The sequence below is a fragment of the Athene cunicularia genome, assembly GCF_003259725.1.
Source record: "Athene cunicularia isolate RWA chromosome 7 unlocalized genomic scaffold, athCun1 chr7_part1, whole genome shotgun sequence".
Lineage (NCBI taxonomy): Eukaryota > Metazoa > Chordata > Aves > Strigiformes > Strigidae > Athene > Athene cunicularia.
In genome coordinates, this window is record NW_020799107.1 from 453,181 (window position 1) to 468,574 (window position 15,394).

Consider the following 15,394-nt stretch of genomic DNA (forward strand, 5'->3'; position numbering starts at 1 on the left):
AAAGTGGTACGTTCTGCTTGGTGATAGCTCTAAAGCCTTTTATTGATGAGGATTAAAAACTGCTGTACAAAGGAGTTAAAACTTTGTAGTGTTATATGCCACCACTGCATGTACAGAGGGAACAACAAAGACGACTGTCAGCGAGGTTTACCAAGTTCTGATGGGGATGCACTCCACTTTAGCCCATGGTTAAGTCAGGTAAACCCCCAATGTTCATTACCAGAAGCCTGCACAGAACCAAAACAACCCTTGTATCATACCTTCCCATCATGGCTTCACATTGCAAGACAGTGAGCAATGCCCTTTTTTGGAGTCCACACAAGAGAGTCTCTGGTGGCTATTTTCAAACTCCATAGTAGCAGCTGAGGACTTGTGCTCATATAGATCCTAGAAACAAAGTTGAACAATCACATTTCAGCACATTTAAAATGTTTGGTTTAACTGTGGTTTCCAGTGAGAACATTCATTGCTATCACAGTAGTGTCCCTGGGTCTAGGATCCCTTTGTGTTTAGTGAGGCATGAGCAGAACTAAAGACCCTTCCTGCTTGAAAGCACTTGCAATTTCAGCATAAGTAAGAGACAGCAGGTGGGTGGAGACAAATAGGCAAGCAGAAAGAAATGTGTGCCTACAGAGACAGGGCAATGCTATGGAGAAAGTGTCAGACCAGCTCCCAGTGAACTAGCTAAGGTGTCCTAAAAGGTGTTCAAAGAAGGGCAGCCACTTGGTGTGATCAGTCCCCTGCTACAGCTTTTAATGCTTGAGCTGCTCTCCTCAGAGCTAGTCTGATGAGTATGATGCTAGTATGAGCTAGTATGATGAGTAATACTGGTCAGCAACAGTGCTTGTCTAATGATTGTCGGGCTAATTTGAGCTACAAGTCTCTCCCCTGCTCTTCCACCACACTTAGCAGCCAAGCTTACAATGAAATGGCAGGCCAGGCCCAGGAGATACCTGTGCCAGGAGCTTTAAAGCTTTTCTAATCTCTGAAAGAACAGAAGTAATAGAGTTTTAGTAATTAAACTGTTGTTCTCTTTCACAGAAAACCTTGCACTATTGATATTAGAGAGACAGAGATGAAGCACTGGACTATAAGTGTGTGTATGTTTGTTTCTCAATCTGTTGTTGGGTAGTGGGTGTAAAGGAGAAAAAGCTGGTTTTCCTGCTTCTTGATTTCAAAATATGCATAGAAAATACATACAGAAGTGGCATACACAGATCTACCTAGAGGATCTCCTTGAACATCACATTTCCAAATGAGCAGATCAAAGATGCACAGGATCAAACTCTCTTGAGGAAAGCAAAGTGAATAGTCTCCAGTTTTCTCTTCTGGTAACAATTCTCTAGGGAAAGACATAAGGGGGTCATTGGCCAGTTGTGTAATTTACACTTACATTCATTACCAGCAGTTGAATGTGTTCAGCTGGTCACAGACTCAAGTTATCCATCATCAGCTTGGCCCAGCTGGTAACTCCCCAAGCTGCACACTGCACAGCACAGGTAGCTCTGCCACTCCAGTGCCTGCTTGCCAACAGGGTTCCCTTGCCCAGCTGAACTGAAATCTATGCAGAGCTGAGTTGTCCTGCTCTCACACCAGCACCCCAGCACACCACACAGCTCTGTCCCTGCCGCATGCAACCCCTCAGCCAAATGCCAGTTTCCTTTTACTTGGGAGCATGCAAATGTTTATTGGGTGGAGAACCAGTTCATGTGCGAATTCCATATAAGGTGTCTCCTCTCAGGCTGACAAAAAGAAAACAAGAATGTCTCCTAAAGTGAATTTTGAGAGTATTTACATCATTGAACAGGGCTTTCTATCAAGGCTTCCGCTACACAACTCCAGAGTGATGCATTGCCATATCACACCTCAGCTTTATCTCCAACCATGGGACTCTTTCTTACGAAGCCAATAATAACCAGGCAATAGCTGGCACAGCACAGCGACTGTGACATACACAGGAAGCAAGTATTTCTGCTAAACTTTGAGGGAAATGCAGAGCATAAACCCTTGGTATTAACCTTCAGATGGTGATTAAAGACACTGTCATGTAATTTTCCTTATAATTCTCTTCATGGAAATGAGAAACAGCAGGTAAGGGAGGCTCAGACATGGCTGCTTTTCCAAGAGCTATATCACTTTTGGAAGATGAAGAACAAAAACTTTCTTTAAGAAAAATGTATTACAGTCCAAGTCAGAAAAGCATCTGGGATCATCCTGTCTCTAAAATTAGACGTCTAGTGTTTATTAGATTGGCATGAAAGGTTGTTTGAAAACAGTTGATGGAAGAGCCAAGGACCAGGATGAGGAGGCCAAACACAAAGCAGGATGCACAAGGCTTCCTAGCAGCAGACTGCAAGAGCGTGAAGAGAGGAGGGAAGGAAAATACGGTGTGCTTGAAAGGTAGTAGAGGTACTGAGAGTTTTTCCACATCACCATATTGACACAGGCTGTTTGTAATGAGCAGTTCCCAGCTACAGTGCTGCTACAGCTAAGCCATCATTTCTGGCCCTGTTTTTCATTACCAAGGAAAGAGGCAGGACTCAGAAGAGCCAAGAGAGACTCAACTATACTAATCCCAAATGGAAAAATGAGCAACATTCTCTTTCCCATCTCCTCCCATTCTTTGGTATCTCTTTCTGTCTCTCTGAAAACATATACATTTAATGAAGGTGGGCATTTTCTCATTTTTGCAGGGGACATTAAGAAATTGGAATCGGTTTTTAATAACGTATCACCACTGAAGTGCAGCAGGGCATTTCCAGTGGATCTTTCTGTTCCAAAGCTAGCTGCAGCTGTCAGGGAAGAGTGCCTTTTGCAGTGATGAGGCTCTAAAGAGACAAGGGCCTTGATTTTCAGACCAGAAATGGGAGGCAAAGAACAAGAAATGTCAATGGTCCTCCAGGGTTTATAGACCTTCTGCTCCTATTGAGCACTGAGAGATGATTTTGCCCTTTACACATCTTGCTCTAACTTCTTCAGAGCCTAATGTAAATTTGTTGAGGGGTCTCTGTTTAACTTGGAATTCCTTCAAGTTAGTTTGGCTTTTTACCAACTACATTTGTCCATCAGATCTCCTCTGTGGGTGTGCCCTAGCACTGTGAAAGCACTATATGGCTGCTTTATAGCTTGTTTTTATTAGGCTTAAGGAAGAGAGGGGATCTGAGCAATGAAAATGTAGCTCTGATACACCAAGTTCTAAGATAACAAGAAAGTAGAGTGTACGTGAATAAGCAATAACATGTGAACAATAGTATGACAAGGCTATAGATTTCCTCTTTTGTTTTCCAGACATAACAGAAGAACTCTTTAAATGCCTGTTAAAACCAAACATGTTTTCTTAGAAAGGAGCTACAGCCCATCTAATATACATCAGGAGTGGGGGGGAAAGCGAGCAGTGTGAACCCCTATGGGAAAGCTCTATACAAGTCTGTGCAGACACACAAATTGCCTGTACAAAGTCTGCAAGCATGGTGGAAAACCACTGCAGAACTGCAAAGACCACACAGTTGTGTATGGCAGAATGTGCATGGCTCCATTTTAAGCCAAACAGAGACAATGTTCATTGTTTTAGCTAGTTTCTTAGCACTTAGGAAATCATATGCCACACTGTTCTTCCCTTTATGGTTGGCATTTAGGAGGCTTGTGGTCATTGGACTGCTATCTGTTAGGAAACTTTAAAGGAGGTTCTTTTCTTAAAAAATTTTATCTTTTCCAGAAATAACTTCAATTATTTAGAATGTTGCTGTAAAAGTGTATATATCTGCTTGATAAAAAAATTTGCAAAGTTGACTAAACCCTGGGAAGCTGACAAGCCCATGGAAGCCTTTACACTGGTTTCAGTGGAAAGGGGCTCTGATCCTACAGACACTGCCAGATTTCACACAAGACAGCTAAGACTGGGTTGAAAAAACTTTTCAATTAAAATAATTAACTGTTTGTAACATACAGATGAAAATTGTTTATACCCTTAATCTGCCATCACCCCTTTAAACTCTTAAATCACAGCTGAAACTACTGTCTTCTTCCCCATAACCCTTCTACATGTCATTCAGGTCCTTTGACTCTGCTCTGTTTATTTAAGCCTACTTTGGTGTGTCTATTCCCATGATACTGTTTTCACTGAGTGAGCCCAGCATAGTGAGAATTTTGATCTCCTCCTGACAGTTACATAACTCCTCCCCCTCTAATGAGAATTTGGGACACAGGCACACACTGCTGCAGATCCGCCTTATGAAGCAGCAGCTTAATTCCCTATAGAAAGGTGAAAAAAACCCCAACTGTTTCATTGAAGATAAAACATGCAGATAGTTCTATTCTTCTGAGAATACTTGGCTGTCATACTTAGAGCCCCCTTATTTCACAACATATATTTAAAATAGACTGTTTGGAGGGGAGCAAGTTTCCTTCCTACCCACTCCCTTTCACCACCTCTGCTGATTTTGTGGTTAGACTTTCCTCAGGAAATTTTACCTAGAGAATTTGCATACAGCTTTGAGATAGAGATAAGAAAAGCTGTCACCTCTGAAGAACCAGCCTCATACTCAAATTCCAGTGGCCTCAAAACTCAAACTCCTCAGCTCTGCACCAAGTGGGGAGGCAGGTGCAGCATGCCCTTTGTAAATCTGGAGTGATGCCTTGAATATGTTCTGGGGTGAAGAGCAGTCTCAAGAGCATATTTCAGCTCGCAGAGCCTTAGAGCCTGCCTGCTTTCTGCCCCCACCAACAACTAGTAGCCCAGCACTACTGTGGCCACAAGGGCACACTCCATTTAGCAAGAGCTGAGCTGAGGATACTTGCTAGCAGATGGGGCTGCCCAGGCCACATCTCTGCCCAGCTACAGACAAAAGCAAATACACTCAGGCCTCCAGAGGGGTCTACACCTCAGAACAAAACCTCCCTCTGCTCTAGAAAGGCAGTGAGCAAGCCTGCCTGAGAGGGCAGGCTTAGATATTGTGGTGACACAACCAACAGCATGGCAATGCCTAATAACAGACAGGAAGATTCTACGGATCATTGTAATTAAAGCAGGTTTATTTCTAGGTACCTCACTGCAATATTCCACTAGTAACTGTGGTAACCCTAAGACCTCAGTTTTTGGCGCTAGGTCACACCTCAAGGTCACCAACACCTTGCCTCGTGGCCTTTTCCTGGGAAACAAGCACTGAGCAGATTTCCCAAAACAGCACTAAAGTCTGTACTCGTGTGATGAACATCCAGTTTCTGGGTGCACAGAGTGCCTAGGAAAACCTTGTTTCTAACTCAGTGGTCTCAAAAGAAGGAAAATTTTAAGTAATTACATCTAAAAGATGTATTTGATCCAACTTCTTGTTCAATATTATTGTTGCAGAAGACATATTATTGTTACAATCAGCATCTGAATACACTGTTTCTTGGGGCATAAAGCGTTGGGTACACAGGGTGCATTTAACATCAGTGCTGAGCCTTGCACACGCCATCACACAAACCCTTCTACTCACCAGATAATCCCTTTGAACTTTGTGGGACCCTTCATGAAACAGAACCACCACAGCCTTTGTGCACAAAGGCAGCACAGCTCGGGTTACTGCTTGAGGTATGGCCCAATCTTTATTAAAGATAGTTCAGTGAGGCTCCTATTGGAGTTACTGTAAAGCAAGCTTTTACCATATAGCTTGAATACAACAGCCCATGAGATCTGGCAGCAAGTTCAGAGGAAGTAGAGCATCCAAGTTCTTTTCCAGTTTGTCTGCAAAACGTGATACATTAAATGTTTTGCTTGTGATGATCTGCTGTATTTGGCAGGCAAGACAAAAGGATTCTGTCATTGTCCAGTAAAGCTTTCAAGCAGGAATTGCCAGCAAATCAGTGCAAGAAGAAACAAGCAAACAAACAGACAAGAAAACCCCCAGGTTTCTCCAACCCTAAAGCAAGGTAGGGTTTATGCTCAAAACACAATTTTTTTTTTTTCCAAAGAATATCTTGGCAAGAAGAAGTGGAAATTTAAAAGCACCTTTGGCTTCAATCAGATGATTTCCATCGAGGCCACCGTCTTCTTCCTTTGTATACTTGACTACTGATGATGTATTAATATGGGCCATATTCATTTTGTTGGTTCTCTGAACTGTCTCTGGAAGAAGCAGACACTGTACGTACCCATCCAGCCAGGGCAGCGGTACCACAGACAGCTGTGCTGGGCCATACCCATAAGCCCCTCAAGGTGGGGGCAATGAAGACACCACAGGCACACATAACTGGTTAACCTGCAAAGGCAAGGTCACTGCGAGTTTCCCAACACAAGCCTTCAATAAGCTGGCGCTCATGCTGCCCCGGACGCTCGCCTAGAGCTCATGGTGAGCCAGGCGAGCAGGCAGCCCCTCTGGCTCAGTGGCATGAAAAAGAAGTGAAAAATGAAGTGTCTGCTTCAGATACAGATGCACACAGACTTTTATGTGTTTAGAATAGTTTTCCCCTTAGGACTGGGGCTGTGTTGGAGCTGCTGGCCACCTGTGTCCCTTGCTGCTGCCCTGAAGCTTTTTTCAGAATACTCTGGGAGAAGAAGCGCAAATATATTTCTGGAAACTACGTAGGGATCAGTACAGCTGGAACATCCTTCACCCAGCCAGCAGAACCATTGGCTTCAGCCACTGCAGTTTTATTTCAGCTGCAGCAGCACTGTTCAGCAGAGCCGTAACAGTATTAAGCCTGTCCCTCCCTACCCTGGTAGCAGCCAGCACACCGGGTGCCAGACAGGCTGCTTGAGTCAATGGCTGCTCCCGCTGGATAACAGGTTGGCTGTGCTGGGTGGGATGTGCGCACATACAGCTGTTGCAATCATAAACAGACGCAAGGCTACAGTTCTGGGGGAAACATATCCGCATCTGTGTTATCTCAAAGCTGTTGTCTGTTTAATCTATTTTCTCAAGTCAGCATGGGGAGAAAGTTAACTTATAACTTACTTCATAGTTATAATCCCAGTGGCTCAGAAGTGCTGCTGGGACTGTTTTGAGGCCTAAATCACTCAATCAGCCACAGCACATGCAGCAATCTTCAAAAGCAGCAAAAACCTGAAATCAGAGGTAGTGACAGTGGGCACATGGCTGAATAACCCTGGCCCACAATCCAATGTATTGGAGAGTAATATGATGACAGAAGATGTTTTTATATGAACTAGTTTTATACTTTCCACATCCTGCATTTTGATTTTTATAGCTATCCTTCAGTAGGAGCAAAAAATCTCCAGACAAGATCAGTATCCCGTGGTGGCAGGACCTCAAACATACAGTATTGTCACTGCCAGGAAAAGCTTGTGACAAGAACAGCCCAGCCTCGCTAAGAAACTATCAGTCATACTTTAAGGAGGTGTACAAGGATTAGGCACTTGCCCAAAACAACTTGGGATGTCTCAAACTCAGCTTTAGGCATCAGAGGGCCAAGTCAGCACTTTCTCTACAGGCAATTCTTCCTCTCTTGAGTGACAGAGGCAGATTTTACAAAGTTGCTGTGAAATTTTCTTTGGATTCTGCCTGATTGGTAAAATTGCCCTGCTAGTGGCTGCTCGGCAGGAAACCAAACACTGTGAGTGGGCTGTTCTCCATCCCCTCAGATCTTTTTAACATTTTAGTAGTGGTGTCAGTAGGGAGCAGAAAATCTTAGAAGTGTTGAAAATAAAAGCCCACAACTCCTTTATTGCAATGCACAACTCTGAGACATCAGCAGAGTTTGTCCTCAGCTCAGGGTTTTCCCATTAAAATAAGCCCACTGAAACCAGCTGTGATCAGAAGGTCTTTCTCCTGCATCTGATTTCCCTGCCAAAGCATCTCTTCCATCTGAGTCTCTGCAGGGAAGACAGTCAGCTCTCTGTAATTCTACCTCTAGCCAAATCCCCTGTGCCCTACTGAAGGTGACAAAGATAATATTTTCTGTAACATCCAACAAATAACTGGTACTGCACATTAGAAGTATCACTTAGTTCATAATCTCTCTCTTTTACTCCAGTTTAGGTGTGACCAGGACAGGTTTTATCCTGCAGTGCATGAGAAACTCTGTTCAAATACACTCCCTTGTCTGAACTTTTCGAAGTTCTCTGCTGTTCTGTTCATTTTTGCCATAAAAAGACATAATATTTCCTCTAAATGTCTGCAAATGTGAGAGGAAAATACACGCTCTTCAAGCACCTCTGTCTGCATCTGATCAAATGTAGTCTCAGAGTTCAGAGTGGTTGTGTTGCTATTTCTACTGCACTTCAAAAGAACAAAGCTTCTCTTCTGTCAGAAATTCTTCTTAGAAAAGTGTAAAGCAAAATTAATATTTTGCATACTGCATTCCCAGCAGCCAATCTTCTGAACAGTAAAAAGTCTAAGTTTTCTGAATAGTCCGACTGCTCAAATGACTTCTATTAATAATTTGTCAGAAGAATTTAGGACAAGCTTCTCGAAGGCATATTGATCATTTTGAGTCAACATTTAAGATAATAGCTCTGAAACAGCATGCACAAAGCGGCCAAGTAAAAGTAATCTTTTCAGATAATTGTATTCATGAGGTCAGCAGAGGACACTAACTCTCAGCACTTCGCTCAGTTTCCATATGATCTCTTCCCCCTGGGGTGTGAGATTAGATCTGGAGGAAAAACAGTTACCTCTCATCTCCCAACCAGTCATCAGCACTGAATCTCACAGTACTGCTGCTGAGTCAACTACAAATTGCAGCAACCTGTAGTCATGGCCAGGGCCCAGAGGGAGGGAAATGAAAGGGCCAACCATGGTGAAGTCTCTTACCCCTTCTTTGTTCATCTGCCTCTCTCCTGCACATCCCACCCAGGCGAGCAAGAGTTCATAGCACCGCAGTGTTCACGGGCACTGACACTCTCACATTCTGGCCATTGTACCCAAGGAAGACCAGAGTCCCTGGCAGGTTGAAAGTAGAAGGTGGATTTAGGGGCACAGAGCTGGGAAGGGCAGGCAGGATCATCCAGTCAAGTCACACCATGGGGCTACTTGGAGATTCAGTGTCGTCCATTCCTGTGCACAGATCAATGCAGATCTTACTGAGAGCCTCAAGTACAATATAATAGCTAAGCTGCCCGTCCCAGGTCAGGGTACGCAACTGGTCAGTCTGGAGGACAGCCTGCTTATGTGGCGGGGAGCAGGGCAGGCTGGCACATTTGGGATGATGCAGCTGGCTCAGCCAGCCAAGCTACAGAGGGGCAGAAGCACCTTTCACAAAGGGAGAGAAAAGCAGAGGTAGAGATAAGGCTCTGTTATCTCTATAGCAACTGCCAGGGAGCTACACTATGCTCACTGGAGAACTGAAGAAAGACAGAAGGGGGAATAAATCCAGAAAGCCTGGCCAAGAAAATGCCTAGCAGGGAAAAACAGAGGTGGGAGAGAAGCGTGGCCCACCACTGCTGAAGGGGAAAAGCAAAGGGCTCACGGTTGGTGTCCAAGGAGGAGACTCTTGAGCTCACAGCATGGGAGCAGCTTCGCCAGCCTCCCCATCCACATCCCGAGGCACACAATCTGCTGCAGCCAGGCACTGCTCTCCAGCAGTCCAGCAAAAGTTTGCTGTCATTTTCTAGGAAACAGCAAAAAATTTGTGAGAATCGGATAACGGCACAAAGGTCTTTAAGCCTGAGATGTGAGCAGTGCTGCAGTGCATACATAATTTAAGGACCGAAATATTTGTTTTACTCAGGCCACAGATGACTATTAAGCTCAGATAAAGATGCCAAATGGATAGTGAATAAACTATATTCATTGAAAACCGTCTGAAACAATGTAAAATAAATACTGAAAAACATCAGTCTGAGGATCATGCCAAAGCTGTACCACTTGTTTCATGTTTGCATCAGAGTACAACAAAAAGGCAGTTTTGATTCGAAGTAGCCACATTTGTTCAGCTTTCCCTCATCCAAGAAGGCTTCATTCTGTACAGTCTGGAAGTCAAGGTGAAAAATGCACTCCTTGCTTCCCACACCATCACAGCACAAGAAGTTACTTGCCCAAAATGGAAACATACTGTGCTTGCTCCAGGCCTCCAGGAGACTCCTGTCCCTGCTCATCTCCCCTCCGTTAGTCAGCAGTCATTCATATGCCCTAATGATCTGAGAGAAAGAGTGCAAGATGATTCCTAGGAACTTCTCTCTACACAGGTAATAGAAAGAGCTCATTTAAAAACCTGTGTCTGTGGCATGAGCTGTCTAGCTTGCCTGAGTTTCAGTTATAGTGACAGAGTGGTTTGCACCACTGAACTTTGTGATTCAGAAGAAAACACAAGTGCAGAAGCCTTGCCAAGCAGAGGAATTAAGAGCACAGCCCCTTCCAAGCTGGGAGGACATTCACTTAGCACAGAGAATCTCTCAGCTGCTCGTGCAAACAGAGGACAAGCTGCCAGCTCAGCAGTGGGTCATAGACTTACTCCAGGCTGAATAATGCATGAAACCTAGAAACTCTAGGCTGAATGATGTATTTCCCCATGAAACCTAGAGCGAGGCTTCCCAGGCTGAGGTGCATCTATACTAACCCCAACCTTGCTCCAAGAAAAAAGCAAGAAAAGCTTTTCCCCAGAGGTGAAGCAGTCAGGTTCACCTGACACAGTCATGGGAGATACTGGCCTCACCTTGTTGCCAGAGGAGATGGAGTGGCCAAGGTAGTCATATCCCTCGACATGACCATGGGCTGGCTCAGTTCCCCAGGCTGTGTCCTTGCTGCTGCAACCTCCTCATTTGTGAGGGAGAGATGCTGCCCTTCAATGAAGGCCAGGCTTGGGCAGGGTCTCCTCAGCTCTGCCAGAGGACAGGCACAGGGAGGATGGTGGGTGGCGACTGCCAAGAGTGCCCTGACCACCAGCCAGCACCTCTGCGCTCCTCTCGTCCTTTTGGCAAGACAAGAGCAATGAAAACACAGTACCACATTGACTGTTGGGGAGTAACTGTGCAATAATCCGCTGCAGCTCACATTGCTGTCTAATTTATCAATGCACCAGCTAATTTACAAGCGGGAGATTGGCATTCCCTGTGCCCTGGGGATGAGCTATGAAAAGCAACTACTGCCATATGGCTCAGGCAAAGCACGAGGGATTATAATGACAAAACAGGGCCTCACACACTGGGGTTTCTTTACCACAGAGCTTTTTGGTTAACTGCCCTGTTCTCTCACCTTGCTGCCAGTTTTCAGTCACTGGGCAGCAGCCACGCATTAACCTGCTGGGAGCTGCCCTATATCCATGGGTAGGTCTCCAGCTCAGTGCTTGTTGAACAAGAAATTTAGTCTCCATTAACTAAAGGTCTGAATTTAAGGTGAATGTGTTAAACTGCATCAAATGCTGTTGGGGATACTCACATTCACAGATACTTTAGCCTTAATTAGGTTGATCTTAATTAACTTTCAAATCTAGGCCATTTTAGCTGTCCACGTAAGTTTAACACCATTCAGCCACTGGGAAACCGAATTCTGTTTTTTTCTTGGAGTACAAACAGACAACCAAGTTACAGCATACCACCTGAGTCACAGTAGTCGCTCATGCTCACACTGTAGCCCTTCACAAACATGACATCTGACATGTCAACACAAATATCTCTCCTTGAGGTTTAAATGAAGGTTTTGCCTCACAGCTGCAGCGGGACAGGGGCACCTGCAGCATTAGCTGAGCTCTTGGAAATAGGACAATTTGATCAAGCCTGTAGGATGAATAGAGAAGTGGCCCCAGTAAATGCGTACATGATGAAATGACATGTATGCTCTGTGGAAAGGACATACTTATCTCAGTCAAGCAAAGTCAGCTGGGGATCATTTTATCTACTTGAAACAAGCCTCTTTTCCATGAAGTGAGTGTCCACAAGGCATCCGGCTTTGGCTCACCTCCTTCCCCTGGGAAGGGGAACACGATCATGAAGGCTGCTTTGCAGCACCCCCACAGGCTCACACACGGGACCTCACACATTTATCACATAGAGACATTCTCAGCCTCAGCGTGACACTGGTTAAGTGCAGCTGTGGCAGCTTGTAATTGGTCTCACACATACACACTCAGGGGTGCCCCAAGCATTAGGGGAAAAGTCTTCATCATTTTCTCAGGCACACTGGTCCTGCCTGCAAGGATGGACATAGCCTCCCCGTCCTCTTGCTCCCACTGTACAGCCCAAGGGAGCAGTTTTAGCACAAACTTGCATGAAAAGGGCAGACCTGAAAAGCAGAGGCTTTGAGGCAATTATTCTCTAAACAATTCAGCTGTCCTTCTGCTGCTGCACCTGAAGTTGCTACAGAAAAAGCTTTGTTTTCCCTTTCATACAGCATTTTAAAGGATTTTTAACCCAGTGACCTTGTGCACTGCAGTGTCTGAAGTTAATGATAACACAGAAGAGACTTCAAGTGGCTTTGGCTCTTCAAGTGCAAGCAGGGATTGAAAAGCCTTCTGAAGAGACCTGACATGCCCACAGGAAACCCTCCAATGATCACTTCTCTCAGCATTTGCCGATGTCCCGGGCGCTTCCAGAAGCACGGAGCTTAGTGGGAGCCTTTCGCCAGCAGAGCCAGAGACAAGGTAGAGGACTGTGGCACAGCAGTAACAAGTGTGAGGCTCCTTGGGAAGGCCTCTGCTCATCCTCGCCAAAAGAAACAGCTGAGGATGAGCCTGCACCAACATGGCCAAAACCAGTTTGTTTGCTCAAAAACCATTGCAAACCATGAGCTGAAGAAGGTCGATAAAAAAAAAATCATCAAGGATGGTGAGGTTCAGCCTCATAGAAAGGACTGTGATGTACATCTTGCAGCCAGGCACAGCATGGGGACCTCCCAGCCTGCACCAAGGTGCAAATAAAGCTGGTGTAGCCCAGCTTGTGGCACACCACTGCCAGTGCAGAGCCCTTCGTAAGGGTGTCCTACCCGTGGTGGGAAAGTGCTTTGGCTGTAGGAAACCTTGGTTTTTCTGTGTTCCTCTTCAGCACAAAACTCTCACCATCAGTGTGATACATGGGTAGTTTCACTGAAGCAAAGGGGGTTGCTTGGCCCCCATAGATTTTGCTGAATTGCAGCCTGTGTTCATGCTATGCAGACCAGTGTTTCCAGGTAGAACAATCTCTGGGGAAAAACATACCCATGATCTCTTGTCCTAAATAATGGGCTCAGACACCATTATAGGAAGTGACCAGTAAAATTCTGTAACTGAAGCATTTTGGGCACCTCTCCATATGAGCACCAGCATAGCACAAGAGAAGATATCTTTGGGGCTTCCTCTGAGAGGACTGTGTTGGCTCCCCTAAATGATGGAAGCAGTTCAGGTGCTGGAAACAGCTTTAAATCTCTTTCACATGAAACCCCTGAACTACCTTGTATAACCTATAATTTTTTCCTTCTCACAAGAAGATTCATTGACCTGAAAGAAGGATTAGTAACTGAAAGACATCAGATTTAGGCTACCAGGCAGAAATCCTTACTAATCTTGGCTAATCTTATGCCTGCTTAAACTCTGCTTTCAAAAATTCCTGTTCAATCACAAAACAACCTATATTCAAAAGACAGACTGTTGTCATTAATTGCCTTTATCCCTCATCATCTCTCTCTCTCTCTGTCTCATCTGTCTTAAAGAAAAGCTTAACTCTCCAGTTAAAAGTTTTCCTTGGACTTAATGGTTCACAGAGGACAGGGAGTTGTAGCCTGCATGGGGATGGTGAGGGCTGCATTGCATTCCCAGGGAGAAGTTTGGTTCCATGCTCTGCCACAGACCTCGGGTCTCCCATTTGCTGATCCCCTGCGCTTTCTGTCTCCATGTCCCTTGTGTGTCCAGTGAGGGCATGCCGCCTCACCTGATGGATGCGGTAAGCAGAAATATTGCAGGGTGCAACAGCGTTAAAATAATAAAGTCCCAGACCCGGGAGTCCCAAAGTCCCATGGGACCCCTTCCAGGAGAAGAGGACAAAGCACACCTTGTATGGGCATGACAGAAAATTATTTCATGGCCTATTTCCCTGCCATCTGGCAAAACCAACCACTCAGCAGGGACCTCGCAGGACTGAGGCACCTTCTCCAAGAGGAAGACCTTCACTTGCTAAAATATATATAGCATGAGACCAGAGGCTGCACACCTTCCCCCTTGCCACCCTGCACCCTTGCAGCCGTCCCGCAGCGCTGCACAGGGTGCGTGCCAGGTGCCAGGGCCCCGCTCTGCCCACACACAAGGGCTGACCTCTGCCGTGGCAGGAGGCAGAGGCACGGCTGTGCTTTGCACTGCATCTCTCTAGCAGACGTGACCACACAGGCAATGGCACTAAATCCTCGTCTGACATCTCAGCCATTCTGGATGCCATTAGAGGCAATTTTCTGTCCAGCCGCCCATTTTAATGGAATGTGCAGTTAAAAAGACTCACCTTTTCAGCTTCACTCTACAGAGCCTTCACTCTCCAGTCACCACTGCTCCCATCCCTGGGAATTACAGTGCGCTCTGTGATTCTCTCTTGCAGGCAGACACTCAGAGAAGTAGCTCTTGCCAAGAAAAGTGTATAATCTAGAAAGCCACCTGCTCAGCTTTCATTCTCTGAACTCCCTACAATCAATTTGCCTTTCCCAGGAGAAAGTGCAACTGTTTTCAGTGCAGGAGGAAAGAGAGAATTCATGATGTGCTGTAAGAGCACAGCCAGTCCCAGGTAAAAGGACTGAAACCTGTTATGTGGGAGCAGCAGAGACACACTAGGATCTCTGATGCTGACCTTCCAAATTTCATGCCACTGTCCTTGTGCCTGCTTTGGTCTCTTAAAGATTATTTTCATGCTCCCATCAGGCCAGGTTGCAATGTTAATACCATACGAAAAGAAATGTGGCACTTCACCTTCCTGACAGGTCTCCATTTCCCCCCTGTGGCCAGAAATGTCGCTCGGCTACAGGGGATTCTGTTGGCTCATCATCCCATGGCAAGGCAACAGTCCACCTCAGGCCCCAATGCCTGAGGCTAGGAGCACAAAGCCTGTGGAGCTGAAAGCTGCCCCTTCTCCGCATCCTTTGATTTTTGCAGATGTGAGGGTTTAAACCATTTAACATCATAAAACTGTTCTTAGCAAACAAAGGCAGTCTCTGCCCCTTTGTCTTTAACCTGAATCCCCACAACTCTGCCATCATATTTCTTGTATTTTTTGGTTAAAGAATGCAAAAGATGAGCAAAGAGATACATCACTTGGCCTTGTACAAGTGTACACCTTGTGACAAGCTGTCACAGGTAGCTGTCCTTTATGCAGATAAAGGCTTGGCTTCTCTTCAAGGATTTCTACTACCATTTCTTGTAAGATATGGCATGAAGCAGGCACTGTTAGGGTAAAACTACTCCTCTCCTAAAGTGGGCAGCTAAAACAGGTGGTACAAAACGCTGCCTAAAAATACCTGTTTCAGCACTGACAATAGAGGGGGTTTATCTGCTCAGGAAGACCTGACTA

At 45.4% G+C, this 15,394-nt stretch overlaps 1 long non-coding RNA gene across 3 annotated transcripts in view; it reads right to left on the reverse strand.

Moving 5' to 3' along the window:
* The window catches only part of LOC113482001, a 34,097-nt gene extending 20,749 nt beyond the window's left edge, over window positions 1–13,348 (reverse strand). For 2 of the 3 annotated variants that reach the window (XR_003398767.1, XR_003398765.1), the window contains exons 1-5: window positions 9,994–13,348; window positions 9,409–9,549; window positions 8,754–8,996; window positions 5,478–6,239; window positions 261–387 (exon numbers count right to left, since the gene is read on the reverse strand). This is a non-coding gene — a long non-coding RNA (uncharacterized LOC113482001). The remainder of the gene's footprint in view (window positions 1–260; window positions 388–5,477; window positions 6,240–8,753; window positions 8,997–9,408; window positions 9,550–9,993) is intronic. The other variant, XR_003398766.1, reaches the window with a different exon arrangement.
* Between the last annotated feature and the right edge of the window lie 2,046 nt (window positions 13,349–15,394).